The 17,298-nt window shown below is 42.0% G+C and overlaps 1 protein-coding gene across 1 annotated transcript in view; it reads left to right on the top strand.

Moving 5' to 3' along the window:
• Window positions 1–4,492: 4,492 nt before the first annotated feature.
• The window catches only part of RIMS1 (regulating synaptic membrane exocytosis 1), a 227,620-nt gene continuing 214,814 nt past the window's right edge, over window positions 4,493–17,298 (top strand). The window contains exon 1 of the mRNA XM_014949336.1: window positions 4,493–4,584. The gene's annotated coding sequence lies outside the window, so the exon portion shown is untranslated. The remainder of the gene's footprint in view (window positions 4,585–17,298) is intronic.

Raw genomic sequence — 17,298 nt, 5'->3', positions numbered from 1 at the left:
AAAACCCTGTGGCCACCAGCTTATTTACAAATAAGTAATGTAAATATGTGTTAAAATTTAATAACTTAGTTCTTCAGTGAACTTCCTTGCTTTGCCCTCTCTTTATTTCAGCCCAATTAAAAAAGAAAACAAAACCGCTAAAATAGCAAACTTAATGACTTTGTTAGTAACCATAAAATGTATAATTGGATTACCATATCTTTTCCTGGCTGCGTATTTCATAAAACCTATGAAATCATGATTCTGCAGAGACTGTGTGAGATGATAGGCTAATGGCTATGAGCCTAAGCCCACTCAGGAGAGGAGCACATCAGGACCCTCAGGAGAAAAAGGGGAGTGTGAGATTAGTTTACGTGGTAATGAATAATACTGAATTCAAAATTATTTGAAAATAATATTTTTAAAGCACTTTCATGTATTCACTTGAAGAATCTTTTTATACAGAACATTGAGTTAAACGAAAGTATTGTGAATGTTATTCATTACCAGTGCAGTTAGTATTGATGGTTATGATACAGGTCCCTGAATCAAACCATGTAAATTGCTTACATATTTATATTCAGTCTAGAAAAACCCAACTGATACCGTTTCCTGTAGATGTCTTTCCACTTTTTCTCCGCAGTTGCAATTGTGTTAAATTGAGCAAAGGGCTGTTTGAAGCTCAAGTACAGGTTACATGATCTGTCCTGCTTGCAGTGTCTGCTGAAAGCCCCAGCTGGTTTCAGTGGAACTTGGGTCACACAAGCTGAAGACAGAGCTTCCCCCAAATTTTATACGCTATCTAAATCTCTTAAATTTCAGCTCTTGCTTGAGGATACTTTGTCAGAGACTGTTGTTCACAGAACCACATGTAAAATTACTTTTTTGAAAGTCACTTGACATTTGGACAACAAATGCAAAAAACCTGCCAACCCAACCATAACATCAAATATCATAACATTTTACTAAAAATAGTCCTCTTTAAGACAATATTTCAGTATGATTGTTCATGCCTAATTAGTCTCATTCATTGCTAGTGATTTTGAAAATGCTTTCTTATATTAATACTTTAAACCTGGATATCCTTTTGTTATTTTGAATTCAGTGGTATAAACAGTAAAGCCAAAACACCAATAGACTATTACAATGCAATTTACATTAGCTGGATTTTTAAGAAAGCAATTGAAAAGTTAAAAGCATGTCAGGAGACCGATCAGATTAATGCACTCATTTTTGATGTACTGTAGTTATCACAGAAATATTAATTACTTAACTCTAATGAAAGGAAATAAGGTTTTACCTACCACTGTGTCTGAAATTATTAGGTTTCAGACACAGTTGGACAGTTCTGAAGTAAGTTTTTATCGTATAATACAATTTGAAATTTAAAATTTAGTTATGCTTTGCTATTGCCATCTAGTCCATCAGATGTAACACTGAATTTCTTGACTGGCTGTGGTCAGTTCGTGGTCTTCTGGCATTTTTTGCAAGTGTGCAGAGTTATAACCAAGAAAGAACTTGAAGTCAACATTTAAATCACTTAAATTTCGATGTGGGCACAGTGCCGCCCACAGAATGCTGCCTGTATTCCAAATGCAGAGTATTATGGGTGCTTCTCACTTTTAAGGTGAATGTTCCTTCAAAGTCAGTGTTAGCATCTGTAGGTGCAGATAGCATTTGTAGGAGAAGAAATGTCTCTGTAGATCCTCACTGTTCTGCAGTTTTCCATTTGGAAAGTGTTACATTTTTTCCTGTTTCAAATACATTTCTTCACTGAACATCTGCTGAGTGCCCTGAGAACTAAAAAAAGAGAGAAACATCTTCAACACATTTTCATTGTCATTTAAAACCAAATTAAATTTTTACTGTATTTATAAACGTTTTATTTTTGCTTTCCATGCACCTTTACTTACAGGATTCTTTGGGCAGACAACATATTTAAAGAAATAACTACAAATATTTGATACAAATACTTAATGTGAATTTATCACAATTGTTCACACGGCAGCCCTGCCTTACGGCTTTCAGTGAAGGAGTAGAAGTATATCACGCATCCTGATCATCCACATAACTCAGATTTAAGATAATTATTATTTTGAAAGCTTTGTTTGAAGTGAAAATTATTTGCAGATCTTTCAATGTGAGTAATTTTCATTAAAGAAAGTTTTTAAAAGAGAATTTCTGTATTTTGGTAAGAATTTACAAAGAGCAAAAATAGAGGAATACATTCAAGCCAGTATACAGAGTTCTTCATGTGTGTCAAATATAATCTTTGGGGTTTAGCATTACCAAGTACTAGCTCTTAAAATTTGTCTTATGGTTCTTTGGTAGTGCTTTGAATGCTAGGTTAATACTTTTTAGGTATGAGGTAATTTTAAAAGGATCTTTCTGTTGTGTATAAGTGCACACAAATAACAAATCTGCTGCTAGAGCAGTGCAGAGTTCAGTTACTTCTGCAGCTGTAGGTTGGTATTATACCCAGCTCTAAACCACCCACAGCACCCACCCAGTCATGCATTCATCTGCAGATTAACATCTGGCACACGCGCTTCATCGTCAGCCTTGGAAAGCTGGGTATGTAGGATAGTAATTTAATTTACTAGAGTTCATTTTAAATTTATTTCTGTATGCTTGTATTGGAAAAGGAAGAGCTGAAGATGTGTACTTGAAGCAGAAGGCAGTGATGGTGTATGGTGTATCTTGTGAGACTTAAAGTCCTTATTTCAGCTGATCTATGAGAAAGCAAGCTCCAGCCAAGTGAGGTTTTCCTTTTGAAGGATTCCTCATGATCTCCAGAAAGCTCCATGGTTGGAAATGGTGGCCAAAAATCAATGGTGGTTGTTGGCCGCGGTTTTGAATCATGGGGCTTTCTGGAAATCTTGGACCTGGTTCTTAGCTACCAGTTTGAACTATGGAGCTTTCTGGAGATCCTGGACCTTTAAAGACCCTGGAGATGAGGCATGGGTGAGAGGATGACACAGGTGATGACTGGATAGGTGCTTCAGTAGGTTCAGTTTCCTCCTTGAATTGGGACTCTATACTTACAAAATGTCTGATGCTGGCATCTCTACATTTCAATTCCAAGTGGTGGGAAATTCACAAGATCAGTTGTTTTTCTCAAATGTTGCCATCTTGGCCTGAACTCAAATGACAGCAGCTGTTCTCATGAGATTTCAGTTGCAGCCAACTGAAAAAACAGCCTTTTCCTTTTCAGCTCTGAGCAGCTAGTGACAGCAGCAGTGACTTCAGCTCGCGGTATTAGTAACCCATACATCCCCTCCTCACGCCACGTACACATGAAGAATAAAATGCAGGTGGACCTCAGTGTGGTACGTATTTGTTATTTGCACTGAATGGAGTTGTGTATTTTGTATGTGGAAAACATGGCTTAGTCCTCCAGTGTCCAGCATTTACATTCAGTGTGCAATGTATTCCCTAAGGATTTACGTGTAAAGAACTGTAAAAGGAGAAGCTTTTCCTCTAGGGAAGAGCTGACTGGGAAAGACTTCCATCTTCAGCCGCATGGGATGGCACTGAAATACCAGCTTCTCCTGCTTGATCTCTGCCAGCCTTCACTTGCCCTTCTTCCTCTCCAGCTTTCAGCAGCATATGGAGCATCAACAGACTCGTGGGCAGCTTGGCTTGACCTGAAAAAATCAGAAAGCAGAACTGATTTTAAAAATAGGGTGTGGAAGCTAAATGCAACTTGTGCCTCCGTCTCACGGGAACAGGCGGAGCGGCAGAGGCCAAAGAGGACTCAGGGTGTGTGGTGAGAGGGTTAGGAGCAAGTAAGCGGGGGAGAAAATACAGTTGTACTTCTCCTCCCCTCTCTTACGCGTGGGCATGTTCCCCCGGTGGGGCACAGGACCGGGTCCTCCACAGGCCCTGCCGGAGGGTGGGAAAGGTGCTCCCTTCCCCTGGGGTGCCCCCACACCGTCCCCGGGCGTTTCTAACCGGGGGCTGTCAGCTCCTAGCTGCCGGGCTGCTGTATCCTGGTAAAGGCGCCTCTTTCCTCACCTCCATCCAGGGTGGGCAGCCTGGTGACTGGAGGGACGTGACACTGCCCCAAGGCAGGAGGGGCCAGTTTGGAGACAGGCAGATTGGGTTCGCTTTGGGCGGGGTGGAAGGGGGAAACCACTGGGCACCTACAATACCCATGAATAATCACCTGCAGGAGAGTTGTTTGGTTTCCTCGGTCTTTCTCCTTCCTGAATCCATAGTGGAACTGCTGATGGTCAGCCTGGGAGCCGATTGTGGGTCAGGCTTCCTCTCACAGTGTTGGAGGGAAGGCCTAAAACTTTCTGTCTAAGAGATGATTTAAGCTAGGGATATGTAATTCCCAGACAGACTGTGAGGAGGTTCAAATCCTGATCAAGGGCTGTAGAAGCCGAGGGACGTGTCTGACACTTGATCCTGGATGTGAAGCGTCAAAGGGGGACTGTCTTTCAGGCTGGCTGTCTTACTGAAGCCTCGGCGTGCCAAGAGGAGTAGCTGATCACTGTTCCCCTATGGAATATCAACAGTCAGGCTCTCTGGTGTGTACACAACATTCCTCCAGCTGTTCAGACACCATAGAAGAAGTGAATCTGGCTGCAAATATTCCAGGTATGTTATATATACCAGGTCCAAATCCAAACCTGTGCTAGTACGTGCTCATTCAGAAACAATCGATGGGATTCAGCTTAACAAATACAAGTGTATGTCTGTATCTGAAATCTTCACGGGAGTTAGTGACCCTAAATTCTCCTTGATAATCTTGGAGAGGAATGGGTACTTGTGGGTGCCATTCTGTCTCATCCTAAGGTTCCTGGTTCTCTACACTGAGTACAAAAGAAGCCTAGAGTGATTAGCTCAGACAGAGATACCATTGTTTTTCTGTAGGTGTGTGAAGATCGGCAAGGTGAATCCCGCTCCTTGTGTCAGTGGTGGAACGTGGAGCTGCTCGGCAGCAGTTGTGTGTCACAGCAAAGTCCCCTCAGGATCAGGAAGCGGCTGTTCCCCATGCCTAACCTGTGCAGTAGAGAGCTATAGCACAGGAGGAGATCTTGCTCCAAAATCTGTGTTAGTGAACAATTAAAGAAAATATAAAAATAACCCTTAGGGGAACACTTGCATATGCAGTCAGGACTGTGGGTACAGGGACTGTTGGGGCTGGATGTGACGTTGCAGTGATGCAGTGCCTCCTACTAACAGGTCTGTGACTGGGGGTTTCAGAAGGCTCTCCAGTATCTTACTGGGTATCTTTCAGAAGAGTCTCCAGTATCTTACTTCTCACTATGGCTGTAGTTCCCAGTAAGTGTGGTGTGGACAAAGCATTGATTTCCTGCAAAGCTCTTTGTGAGGCTGAATGATGAAGTGCTATGTAAGAGCCCAAGTGTTTTATCGGGTAACGGGTGTATTATGGAGCTCCAAAAAGTACTGTAGAGCTGCCATTTACTTTTAATTAATAGTTCTTAATATAAGAGAGCAGTAAAAAAAATTTAAGAATAGATGCATCAACTTACTCAAATCCAAGTTAAAAGTGTGTAGGTAGTGTATGGCTAACATAACTTTAATTGTGCCTCTAGGAGATGAGATGACTTGAAGTAGTAAGAAATAATCCATGCTTTCGCAATGCAGAAGTCGGAAAGCAAGCATAATCACAAACAGAAAATAGACATGCTCAACTTTCATAGGAAAAGGTGATTTTATAAAAGTAACTTATATCTTGATCCAGATAAAAATAAATGCAACATAGTGACAACGATAGACAAGTGCTTTCTGAAGAAGGTAATTTTCAATTGGTTGTAAAATAATAAAACCCCTGCATTTCTTTGGAACTGAATTTGTGTTCCTGCTGAGGTTCTTGCCTGGCAGACACCAAGAAACCTTCCTTGATTTTAAGTGATTATGGGAAGATTTCTTCTATTTGCCATCTATGAATTCTGTTTAAAACATTAAACTCAGGTTTTTAATTTAAATGCTTGCTCTTCTACATTTTCTGTTTTCCCATATTTTGTTTTTAATCTCCAGAAGAACATCATGCATTCTCTATTGGTGTCACAGATGAGTTCTCCATGTCTAAGCCACACTGAAATAATGTTTTACCTGCTCCTTTGCTGTGACCACGGTGTTACAGGCTGTAAGCATGACTTGTCTGAGGTGTTTTCAGGGCACCAGGCTGCGTTGGATTGCCAGGGAGACAGAGGAAGGGATGTCCACTGTGAGAATCCTGCTGGAGCTTGGGAGCAGAGGAGCACTGGCGGAACCTGTGTGATTGCAGTCATTCCCAGAGTTAACTGATCTAAAGCAGCACTGGTGTTTCTGCATTGAGAGAGACGAGGAGCATTTGTGTTATCCACGGTGATGTCTAGAGGCAGAAATGAAGACAGTGAGTAGATGCTGAAGTAAACTGCTGTGATGGGGTCTGCAAAAAGGGACATCGTGTCTGCAGTCCTAGTCAAGGCGAGTGAATTACCTGAGGCAGCCTTGAGCAGAAGCCCTGTCAGGAGCAGAACGTGTCTCTTTACTGTGTCCAGGTGACATGGGTTGTTATAAAAAATGGCAGGGACACCATGCCAGTTCCCCATAGCTGCCTTGACTTTTGAAACATTCAATTGTAAATGGTTTTCAACAAATCAGATGGAACATGCAGCAAAAAAATAGTTAAATAGTTCAATAAGTTTTGTTAGCCTATGCTTTTCTCAAAATGGCTTTATTTTTATTGTCAGATTGATTTTAGTTCTCTTTAACAACATCGAAAAGAAACTTTAAGGTTTTTTTTAAATTCATAAAACACTTTTTTACCATTCCAATATTAAATATAATTTACGTGCACTATAATTAATCAAATGATTTGTGCCTAATTTAATATTTTGGATTTTCATTACATTTTTGAAAATATATGCTAACTTGGCTGCCTAGCCACACAGCTACAGCAATTTAACCTGCGTCAGGATGATACTGGTGTGAGCCAACACACACAATATTTGTTGCACAAATTTACTTTAAATTTTCCATTTATATGTAGAAAAATGAAATCCAATACATGCAGCTAGAGTAGTTTAAAACATGACTTCTCACTAGCTGTTCACTGCCAGCAGAAGGTCGTGGTCAGTCACTGAGCTGCCTTCGTAGGTTGTGGTTGCACTCATCGGCTTCAGTCAACTGGGTTGGCTGGGGCCTGGGTTAACTGGTGCTTTGGCTGTTGGTGTGTGCAGTTGCACAGTCCCTCACACAGAGCAGCTGTAGGAACATGCTTGAGAACCGTTCTAGCTGTTTCCAAACTCTTTCCAACTTCACAGGGCTCTGGCACAGCGGTGTGTGCAGACCAGGGCTTTTAAAGTTTGAGGGAACGGCAAGCCGTCTCAACAACGGTGAGGAATTTTTTAGAACCACTTTTGTCCAAGTTGTACTTTGGGAAGAGAGGCATTTCCTTTCAAAAACAAGGCCTCGTATTAATGAATTTATAAGAATAAAACTTTTAAAGTGTATTTGACAGTATTTAGCAGCTGCAGAATCCTGTAATTTGTTCTGTGATTTCATGCTGTCAAATTTGACAACAGGAACTAATGCCAATCTTTGCTTTGGAAGACAATTTCCTTTTTATAAAAATTCTAATTATTAAAGCTAAATTTGGATTTCATTAAAAGGAAGTTGTTAGTCTTTTTTATTTGTCAAATAGCTTTCAAAAACTAAGTTGGTTCTACCTTTGACAATTTGTCACAATGATATTCACTGAAAACCATAAATTATATGTTGTTTCCGCCTTTCTACCGATGGATGAAGTTGGTGTCTGCGGCGAGGAAGACATGGGTATTTTTGATAGACTTAAAAACCTATTTGTCAATCGTGTGGAAGCCTGGATTTATTACCCATTTTCACACCGGCTTATTTGGGCACGCTTCAACCTTGCTTAGCTGTTGAGCACCCCCCATGTGTGGAGGAGAGGGTGTTCAACAGGACTCACCACTGGGGAGTTAACTTGGATGTTGCCATAATCTGGGTCTGAACAATACACATTGTCTTTCCAATGATAGTGCTTTTAACTCCCTCTTGTTGCATTTTCAGGAATTGTAGGCAGAAGTTTGAATTAATGCAGGTCAGCAGCTACTGCCATAATCAATGCTCTGGGTGCGGGCTAGCTCAGCTCAGGTGCTGCTGGCCTTCTGAATTGCTTTCTGCCTTCTGCAGGTTCGGTCGCTGCCCAGAAAGCACAGACCAGTTATCCCTCCATATACCAGAGGATAATGGACGGGACAGTTTATGGTTTGGATGCAACATGCACTTTTATCGAACGCAGTAGGCAAGCGCGTTCTCCTGAGCTGCTCCCCTGGCAAACACCAAGCTCCTGGATGCAGAGCTGCTGGAAGTGTGCAATTAGCTGGTGATGAGGGGTTTGACCCTTTTTCCCTCCTTTGCCCACAGGAGCCGAGTGTAGAGGCTGTGACAAGTTGTACAGCAAGTACATTGCCAAATAAGGAGGAAACTTTGATGTGGTATTCTGGGGTTTCCTGGCTATGTTTTGATAAATACAAGTAATTGAGACGTGACCACTGAAGAAGTACTAGTGAAGCATGAATTTTCTGCACCATCTGAAGGCGCAGCCATGTTTGGCTTCTGGAACAGTTTTCCTGAATGAACACAGTTTGGAACTTACTGTGCTGTCCTGCTGTAGTGCTAGCCTGATTCTGTAAGCAAAACTGAAGTGTGTACATTAAAAATAAAAATAAAAATCTTAGTACAGTGCAGACTATTGTGGAAGGCATACCTGGAAGGCGCCATGGTGCACACACGCTCACGGAATAGTTAAGATTGGAAGAAATCTCTGGACTTGTGTAGTCCCACTCCTGTGCTCAAGCAGGATCCGTTAAAGCAGGTTGCTCAGGGCCACGTTCAGTCAGGTTTTGGGTATGTCCAAGGGTGGAGACTCCACAACCCCTGTGGGAAACCTGTGTTTGTTCAGCCCCACAATAAAAGAAAGCTTTTTCTTATGTTTAAAAGGAATTTTCTGTATTTCAGTTTGTGACAATTGGCTCTTGTCCATTCGCTGGATACCACAGATAAGAGGCTGAATAATTAATGAGCTTCTCCCTGAGCCTTCTCCAGGGTGACTAGTCCCAGCTCTCAGACAGACACTCCAGACCCTCAGTGGTCCTTGTGGTCCTTTGCTGAACCCGCTGCTGTATGTCCATGTCTCTCTTGTACTGGGCAGCCCAGAACTGGGCCCGGTGCGTCTCGCAATGCTGAGGAGAGGGGAGGGACCACCTCCCTCAACCTGCTAGCAGTGCCTCCCCCTCCTTCAGGTCAGGATGCTGCTGGCATTCTTGTTGAAGCTTACATGGTTTAGCATTGTGTGGCAGGTTTCACTACAGAGAAATTAAATTGTAGGAGAATTCCACTAGCCTGAATTAAATTTTGAAGTGGCAAAATATGGCCTCTGTGAAGTGAGCAATGTGTGCTCGTAAACTAGGGAGACTGGTGTCCTGGGAATGAGACAAATCCTGCAGAGGCTGTGAATGTCAGGGAGAGCCACCACTGGCGCTACCAGAGTAGGGTCTATTCCTTGGGAAGTCTCTTGGCCTGGGAATAAGCCTTGGGGTGGCGCTGGCTGGGGCATCTGAAAGCTGCCAGGTAATACCCTGCAGTCTGCAGGAGATCTCTGTAAAAGCTCAATTTCTATGTAATTATCTTCTTTCTAGAGTTAGGTTTGGTTACGTATCTAAAATGCCCCCACTGCTGACTTTGCATAAATCTGGCTGTAAGGAATACTTAGGGGTGAGTCCTTGTGTTTCCCCCCTCCCTGGCTCCTGGTTAATCAGTCACGAGAATATGATCGGGAATTGTTTTGATGTTTTCTCCCACACGCTGTGTGATTAAGGACCTGAGTGCTCAAGACCCACTTTCTTCTTCTTTAAGCATCGTTTTCTCTTCCACCCAATCTGCAGTATGTTCTTTAGGCCCTGCTGGAGCTCATAAAACATTTATACCCCTGGTTATGCGGTACAAATATTACATTTTGTAGCACTTGTACCCTGGTATTATTGTGTGTCTGTAGCCACCATATCTGACATGCTGTTAAATGGATGGTGGACCTAAATGTTCTGGCTGAGGACTTGCATCAGAGCAAGTTTCCCTCTCCTCCTTTCCTCACCCAGCGTCATACCTGTTCGTAACTATATGTCCTCAGAAGTTTATGTCTGGCCTTAGTTAATTCCTTTTCATTTCATGGTGGTCTTATTTCTTGTCCCAGACCTTCAGTGCTGGTTCTGCACCTGGAGGCCCATTCTGATCTGCTAAAAGCAAGGAAAAGAATATCCTTAAACTTTGGGGAACCGGGCAGAATGGGCATTCCGGTTTCTTGTTCTTCAATATACTGCAGTCTGATTTGGGTTCGAAATTGAAATATTGCTGAAAAATGAAGAGGAAACCCTGTAATGTTCATAAAATCTCTCAGACGAGGGGCTGAGGAACCTGGGCTTGTTCAGCCTGGAGAAGAGATGGCTTTGGGGACACCTGTGATCAACCTACCAGTCTGTACAAGGAGCTAGTCAGAAGATGGAGCCAGGCTTTTCCAAGCATTGTGTTGGTAGGAGAATGAGAGATACTGGACATAAACTGAAATGAGAGATTCAGAGTGGATATGAGGAAAAACTTTTTCACTGTAAGGACAGTCAAGCAGTGAGCAGTTGCCCAGAGAGATTGTGTAGTCTCCATCCTTGGAGGTTTCAAGACTGACTGGATAAAGCCCCAAACAGACATCAGAGCTGACCCAGCTTTGAGCAATGAATTGAGCTGGATCATCTCAAGAGATCCCTTCCAAACTCAAAGATCCTGTGATCCTGTGTGGGTAGGAGTATGCAAGTATGGTTTGAGTACAGAATGAGTTCTTTGGAGGTCATATATGGAATATGTTTTCACAGAGTGTATAGTGGTCACAAAGGTGTTTCTTTTTAATAAGGAATACTTGGGTTTCAATGGAGAAAAAGAAAAAAACCCAAATTCACTGTACCTGATTTTTGCTGCTTCCCCAATGCTTCACAGATCTTATTTTAGACCAGAACCAGCAAGGTCTGAAATGTTGTCACCATATTAATGCACATATCCCTTGCCTGGATTCATGTTGAATGCATCTCTGTCACGGATTTAATAAGTGGCTCCCATTTACATCATTTATGTAGAGAATAGGGCATGAGTAGTGGAAAAAACAGCTTTCAAAATATCAGTGTAGCTGTCCTGTCTGGAGACAACCCTTCAAAAAGCTGAATTATTACATGTCTCTTAAAGTGAAGACATGGAGTAAAGGTGATACATGTAGTCTGGGTAAACATAACGCTGGTATTTGACAGTTTGCAAATAATTCATACAATAAATGTCCCCTACTGAAATCTAAATGCAGCTCTCAGCTGTTTCCAACTGGGCAGGATAGATGTAATTAAGAATAATTGAAGAACTGATTCTGTGCTATGTGAACATAACCGTCTGTCTTCCTGAATATGTTATGATGCCTAACATGTTGGCTTTCTCCATGATCATATAACAAAAGTTGTTTGAATTGGATGTGAAAGAATGGTTAGTACTGTTTAGTCATGATCTGTCATAAGAATCTTAAATAGCTTAGAAAAAAATCCATAATTATGTCTCTAAGACTGATGGTATTTCAGATCTTGCAGTGATAAAGGTTTTTTGGTCTTCTTGCTTCAGAATTGTTTTCAGACAAAAAAGTATGCTCTCAGACTAATCATGTCAGCATCAGAACACCTGCAAAAATAGATCAAAAGAAAAAGCAGAATTACTGAGATTTTCTTGCTATGAATAGCACTAGTGTGATTGTGTTAAGCAATCACGTTGACTGCACTGAAAATGCAAAATATCTAGGGGAGCAGCTAAGAATGTAAACAAATTTGGGGACACGTTGGCTGTTTTGGATGGCAGCATTGGCTGGTTTCATCTCCTGCCCTTTTGTTTGCTCCTTTCTGTGGGGTAGTGAGTGAAAAACCTGTGTCAGCTGAGGCTCATCAGACATGCCTGGAGCTGGAGGAGGACCACCGCAGCTGCAGAACTGAGTAATGAGTTTATCTGTTGAAAATGTTTGTTGGGTTTTGTTGTGTCGGAAGCAAAAATGATGGCAGATACCACATAACTAAAGTCTTATTTGACTACTGGAATGTTATCGGTTAATGGTCTCCCTTGGGCACCTGGTCTAGAGGCCAGCCAGTGCAGACAGATCAGCTCTCTTAAAAGCTGTGTGTGGCAAACATCTGGGTGGAGGACATGCTTTCTTTACAGATGGACATCAGTGTAGTGGGATGGAAAAGGCAGCAAGCTGTAAGAGGGTTAGAGAACGTCAAAGGCTGTGTCAGCCTCCATCACCTTCTGCTTTTCTAATGGTAGTTTTGTGGTACCTTGCGATGGTGTAAGGATATAAGCAAGGCAAAATTCACAGAAAGAGGTGGTTGTCTTTTTTAAGACTGTCTGATGTGGCTGGAGAGGGAAAGCAAGCTAATGGCTATGAATGCACTCATCTTCAGGCCTCCTTAACTGCTTTTCCTTCATAGCCATTTGACCTTAAGTAGAAGGACAATGACTCTGTTTCTTTGTCCCTGTATTTTTATTTGTTTTGCAAGAAGTTGCTTAAAAAAACCCCAAAACCCAAAGACCCTTAAAAAAAAAAACAGACCACAACAAAATACATTGCTGCTAAGGGTTTGTTTTAATACTGTTTCTCAGGAGGCAAAGGAAATGTTGGCTGCATTGTCCATGTCACACTGCTTCCCGTGTCCTGTGGAATCAGTATTTCTGTGAACTGGAGGAGAGGAAACAGCCTGCTTTAGGCTGTAGCACTGAGAAGGAGTTCACTAAATCCTTTTGTTACATTTTGTGATGATTTCATGGGTCTCAGCTGAAGTCAAGCCCTTGACATGAATATAAAAATGTTGAAATGCCTCTGTCACTATATACATTACTGCTTACAATTTTTCGTCATATTCAGGTGAGTGGGGCATGAACAGGAGCTTCATTTAGCCCAGTTCAATTAGAGAAAGTGATTGGAGAATGGAATTTGGAACCTGTGTACTGTTGTCTGGTTATCAGTATATTTACAGTAAAAATAGTTATTAGTGCATTAAATGACTTAAATTTGCTGATATTTTAAAGCTACTGACAAGATTCCTTTAGGTCCCATGTCCTGCCTCCCCCTTGCCTTTACCTGTTCTTCATCCTCACTATTTAGCAATAACTGTGCTGAAACATGGTGTTTAAGTTTCCAGTGTGTTATATTACATCTTCATGTCTGTTCTAGAACCTGATTAGGGATTAGAACATGAGATTTAGCTTAAGTATCAACTGCTTCTGAAAGTATCTGGCTTCCGTTTTTTACATATACTCAAAGTGATGAGTTCTATTCCAGATGGTAATTTATTGTGCTCAGATCTCTTCAGCCACTCATTGTTTCAGCTGAATTGAGCTTAAAGCATGCAGAAGATGTCGGATACTGCCTTTTGTGACAACCTTTTCTGCGTTTCAGTTCTAGATCCCCTGTGTTTTTCCTGATTGAAGGATGCTCAGTAAAGGGCCTCCCAAACCCGTGCTGCCTCTGTGCCTGGGATGGTACTAATTGGGGCTGTTGGGGCTGGCTCTTTGCCTGTCCCAAACTCCTCTGCTTTCCCTCCCAGAAACTGGGGTTCAAAGCTCTGTTACTTGCCATTAGGGCTGGAGAGACAGGGTGAGACAGGGCTGAAGGGCTCGGGGGAGAGCAGAGCCAGGGGGTGCAGAGCCCCTGCCTTGTTTCTCCTGGGGCCAGCGCTGAACAGGCACCTTCCCCAGCCACACAGCACCCCTCGCTTCTCCTCCTGCTTTCTGCTGTAGCGGAGCCGTGTCAGAGCACGCAGTGAGCTGCATCTTCCTTTACCTCTGGCTGTAATAACTGATCTGTAATACAAATGTTTCTCCTGTGTGGGTTTTTTACCTTCTGCTTCCAGTCACAAATGCAGATTGATGGCGCTGTGATGCTAACTGCTGTGCAATCTAACGGCTTTTATAGGCCATTCTCATTGTAATAAACAAGGAAAATTGTACTGATTGTTTTAATGTATCCATTAAATTAAGAAATTAGCGGTATAGAAACAACTGCCTTCTGGATAGAAAGTATCTTTTATGTTGAAACATTATCAATATAGGATTGCAAAACTACTGACAGATTTTATGTTTTGGCTCTAGATAAATCTCAGTTTGCTGGGGTAGGTGAGGGCTCTTTAATTCCAGTTTTCCTGTTTGTTGCTGAAGCAGTGAAGCATTCAGAAAAAGACAATTTCACTTTGATTAAATGCCTAAATAGTTATCTGGTTGGAAAAAAAAAAAAAAAAGAAAAAGGATGTTGCATAAGCTTTTAATATTTAATTTCTATACTCTGAGTATCCGGAAGAACATTCAGTTCCTGTTTTGAAGGATGAATGCCACACATTGGAGAGTGTGCTGAAGGCTCATTTGCAGTGGCAGAGCCTGTAGGTGCGGGAAGAGGGGGGGCTGGTGGGCAGTTGGCAGCCATTCACCCCCAGTGATTGCTCCTCATTCATAAAATCTGCAGAGCAGAGGAGGAGCCAGCGGCAGCAGCGCCTTCCAGCCTCTCGCAGGAGACATCTCGCTGCAATCACAGGCGATTTGAGGAGCTGCTCAAATACGGCGTGATGAATGCAGTGAGGAGACGTGTGCTAAATGCATCTCATTACAGGAAGTTGCCTAGAATAAAGTAAAATGTTTTGATTCTTTTCTCCTCAAGCCCACCTCAGCTGGTGGACGTGGGGCTCCAACAGTTCTGTGTTCAGCTAAAGGCAATAAATCACTTCCAAGGAGTGCCCTCTAGTTTCTGATACCATCTGGAGTATGTCTTTGCCTTTCAAACAAGCAGTTTTAGAAAATTAATGGGTCTGGATCCACTGATAAAAGGGAAATTTTGAGGTGAGTGGGGAATATATTCCTGGACTGCATATTTTTAAGGTGTAAAAGACAGCGAAAGTTTAATTTCAAGATGAGAGAGTGTCAGAAGCAGCAAACCATCCTGTACGTTCTTGCTCTTAAAATTGCTGCATCTATATTTTTCCCCTCATTGCAGTGACTGCCAATCTGATAGATGGACTTGACAAGATTTTATTTCATCTTTGCGTCCAAAGTGGGAAAGTTACAACAGGTTGATAGACTTTCATTTTTAATTTATAAATTTGATTTATTTGAAGCTGTGTGTGCATAAATGCTGTTGTATCGGCTCTTCCATCTGTGCAGTTGCTGTCACTGCCTGGGGCATGGTATTTAAGACTAGGTTTATGTCCGGGTTACCATTACATTTAAATTGAAGGACAAATGGCCGGTTCTTTGTTCTAAGTCAGAGCTTAGAATTAGAATGTTAAATTACAAAAGACTAGCCCCTTACAGAACCAGAACTGTCCATTGAGAAGTATAATAATCAGTCTCAACTTCTCTGTGTTTGACCTGTCTGAAGGTGGACTCCTGGGTCTGATCCTGCTCTAATGATGATCTGAAAGGACGTGATGTTGGGCTAGAAGATTTTATTTTAAAGGGAAATCTGGAGCACTGTCTGTGTATGGTTTACATAGCACCTTGGACTGAATGTGCTTGTTCCTTATCGGATGGCAGAATTTCAAAGTGACCTCGGTCTCTCTCTAACAAATAGCTAATTAAATTGTACACTGCAGGCTCTTTGAAGCTTTTTCAGAAGCTCTGATTAAAATATATATATGCCAGACTTCACTATGGCAATGTTCCAATGGAAGTGCATGGATGCTTCGTCTACTTTTCAGGAGGTTTCGTGTTGTACCTCTGGCAGCTCAAACTGTGGCAGTTTGAGGGGCCCCTCGGGGGCCTGGTTTCCCTTTGTTCTTAAGAGTTTCTCAGTGCTCTCATTAGTATTAACAAGTGTAGTATAGGTGCATCAAAGGAAAATGCACACGTAAAGACAGAATGCTGTACGTGACCCGCTGAGAGAGTAGAGCATGCAGGATCAGTCTGGAGCTACAACTTCCCCAGGTTTGTTGCCTTTTCTCCTGGAGTTGGACCAGCAGAGTCCCATGGACCAATAAATATCCCTTCCTGCGGTAGATTGATTTCTATTTTGAGATGGACAAGTGACCTCATGTCCAGCAGTACGTGTGAGGTTTGAAGCTTCTCTTATCCATACATGCACATGCAGTTAATTGACTGTATGTGAGTGATTTACAGGTCTCTAGGAAGTATCTCTTCATAAGTTACGTGGGTGTTGAATGAGTGTTCTGGGTTCCTTGCATTTTGAAAAATGAAGTGCTGTACAAATACAATTTTTAAAACCATCTCTCTTCCTTTTGAAGACACATTTCAGGAAGAAGGATGACATCAGATGTATTGGACTTGCTTTCTACCTTAGAGGTATTTCATTTTTCAGGTGTTTCAAGTAATGTATTTTCTGTTTATTTTAAGGTGGGTGATTTTTGGAGGCTGGCTTGAAGTCCTTCCTTATTGCTGGAAAGCAGCTGATATTAAAGATGAGTGATATTTATTTGGATGAGTGGGATTTATTTGGTTGCACTTTATATGTACCTGTCTGTATACAGCTCTAAACTTTATATAGGGGAATATGAAGCCCTGAGAGCAGACTCAAACCCATGCAGCCTAGTCCCACCTTAGTAACTCTGATCATCCATGAAGAGCAGCCGTTAGAAGCACCTTCTTAGGTTTCTAACCATCCCTTTTACTACAACAGTCAGAAACTAGAAAAGCAGCAGCAGCAGCAGATTCATCACAGTGCTTTCTGCTGACCTGCTACTGATGGGAACATGTATTGCGATATCCTGGGTTGCTTTTAATTTCTGTCTGCAGCCAGCACTGCAGGTTTTGGTGTTCTCAAATAGGTAACATTTTGTGATGCTAGTTTTTTGCTGTTTTGTCTTTTAAGGGATTCATCCTTTTAAATAAAATATAAAACAGATAAAAGCCAGCACATCAGTGAAATACATCTCACAGCTGTAATCAGAATGGTAGTTTCTATTTTTAACTTGGCAGCTTCCCCATGTAAGAGGCCACAACTTCCAGTGACCTTTCAGATATAGCTAATATCCTCTCAGTTTTTTTGGGGGTCCCATCTTAGTTTGCATCCCCCAAACAACAGCAGGGGATGCTTGTGGGGGATGAGGGGAAAGGGCTACACAAGGCTGTCCAGCTCCTGTGGGCTCCCTCTGCAGCCTCTTCTGCCATCTTTTCTGGGATCCAGAATCCAGGACTGGGTGGACCATTGCTCCCACCTGGCAAAGAATTTCTTGTGTTTGTGCGTTGTTTCTTGCACTCCAGTGTTAACAA

The sequence above is a fragment of the Calidris pugnax genome, unplaced genomic scaffold (assembly GCF_001431845.1).
Source record: "Calidris pugnax isolate Ruff unplaced genomic scaffold, ASM143184v1 scaffold132, whole genome shotgun sequence".
Lineage (NCBI taxonomy): Eukaryota > Metazoa > Chordata > Aves > Charadriiformes > Scolopacidae > Calidris > Calidris pugnax.
Note: the sequence above shows the minus strand (reverse complement) of the source record. Positions and strands in the feature narration are given on the sequence as shown.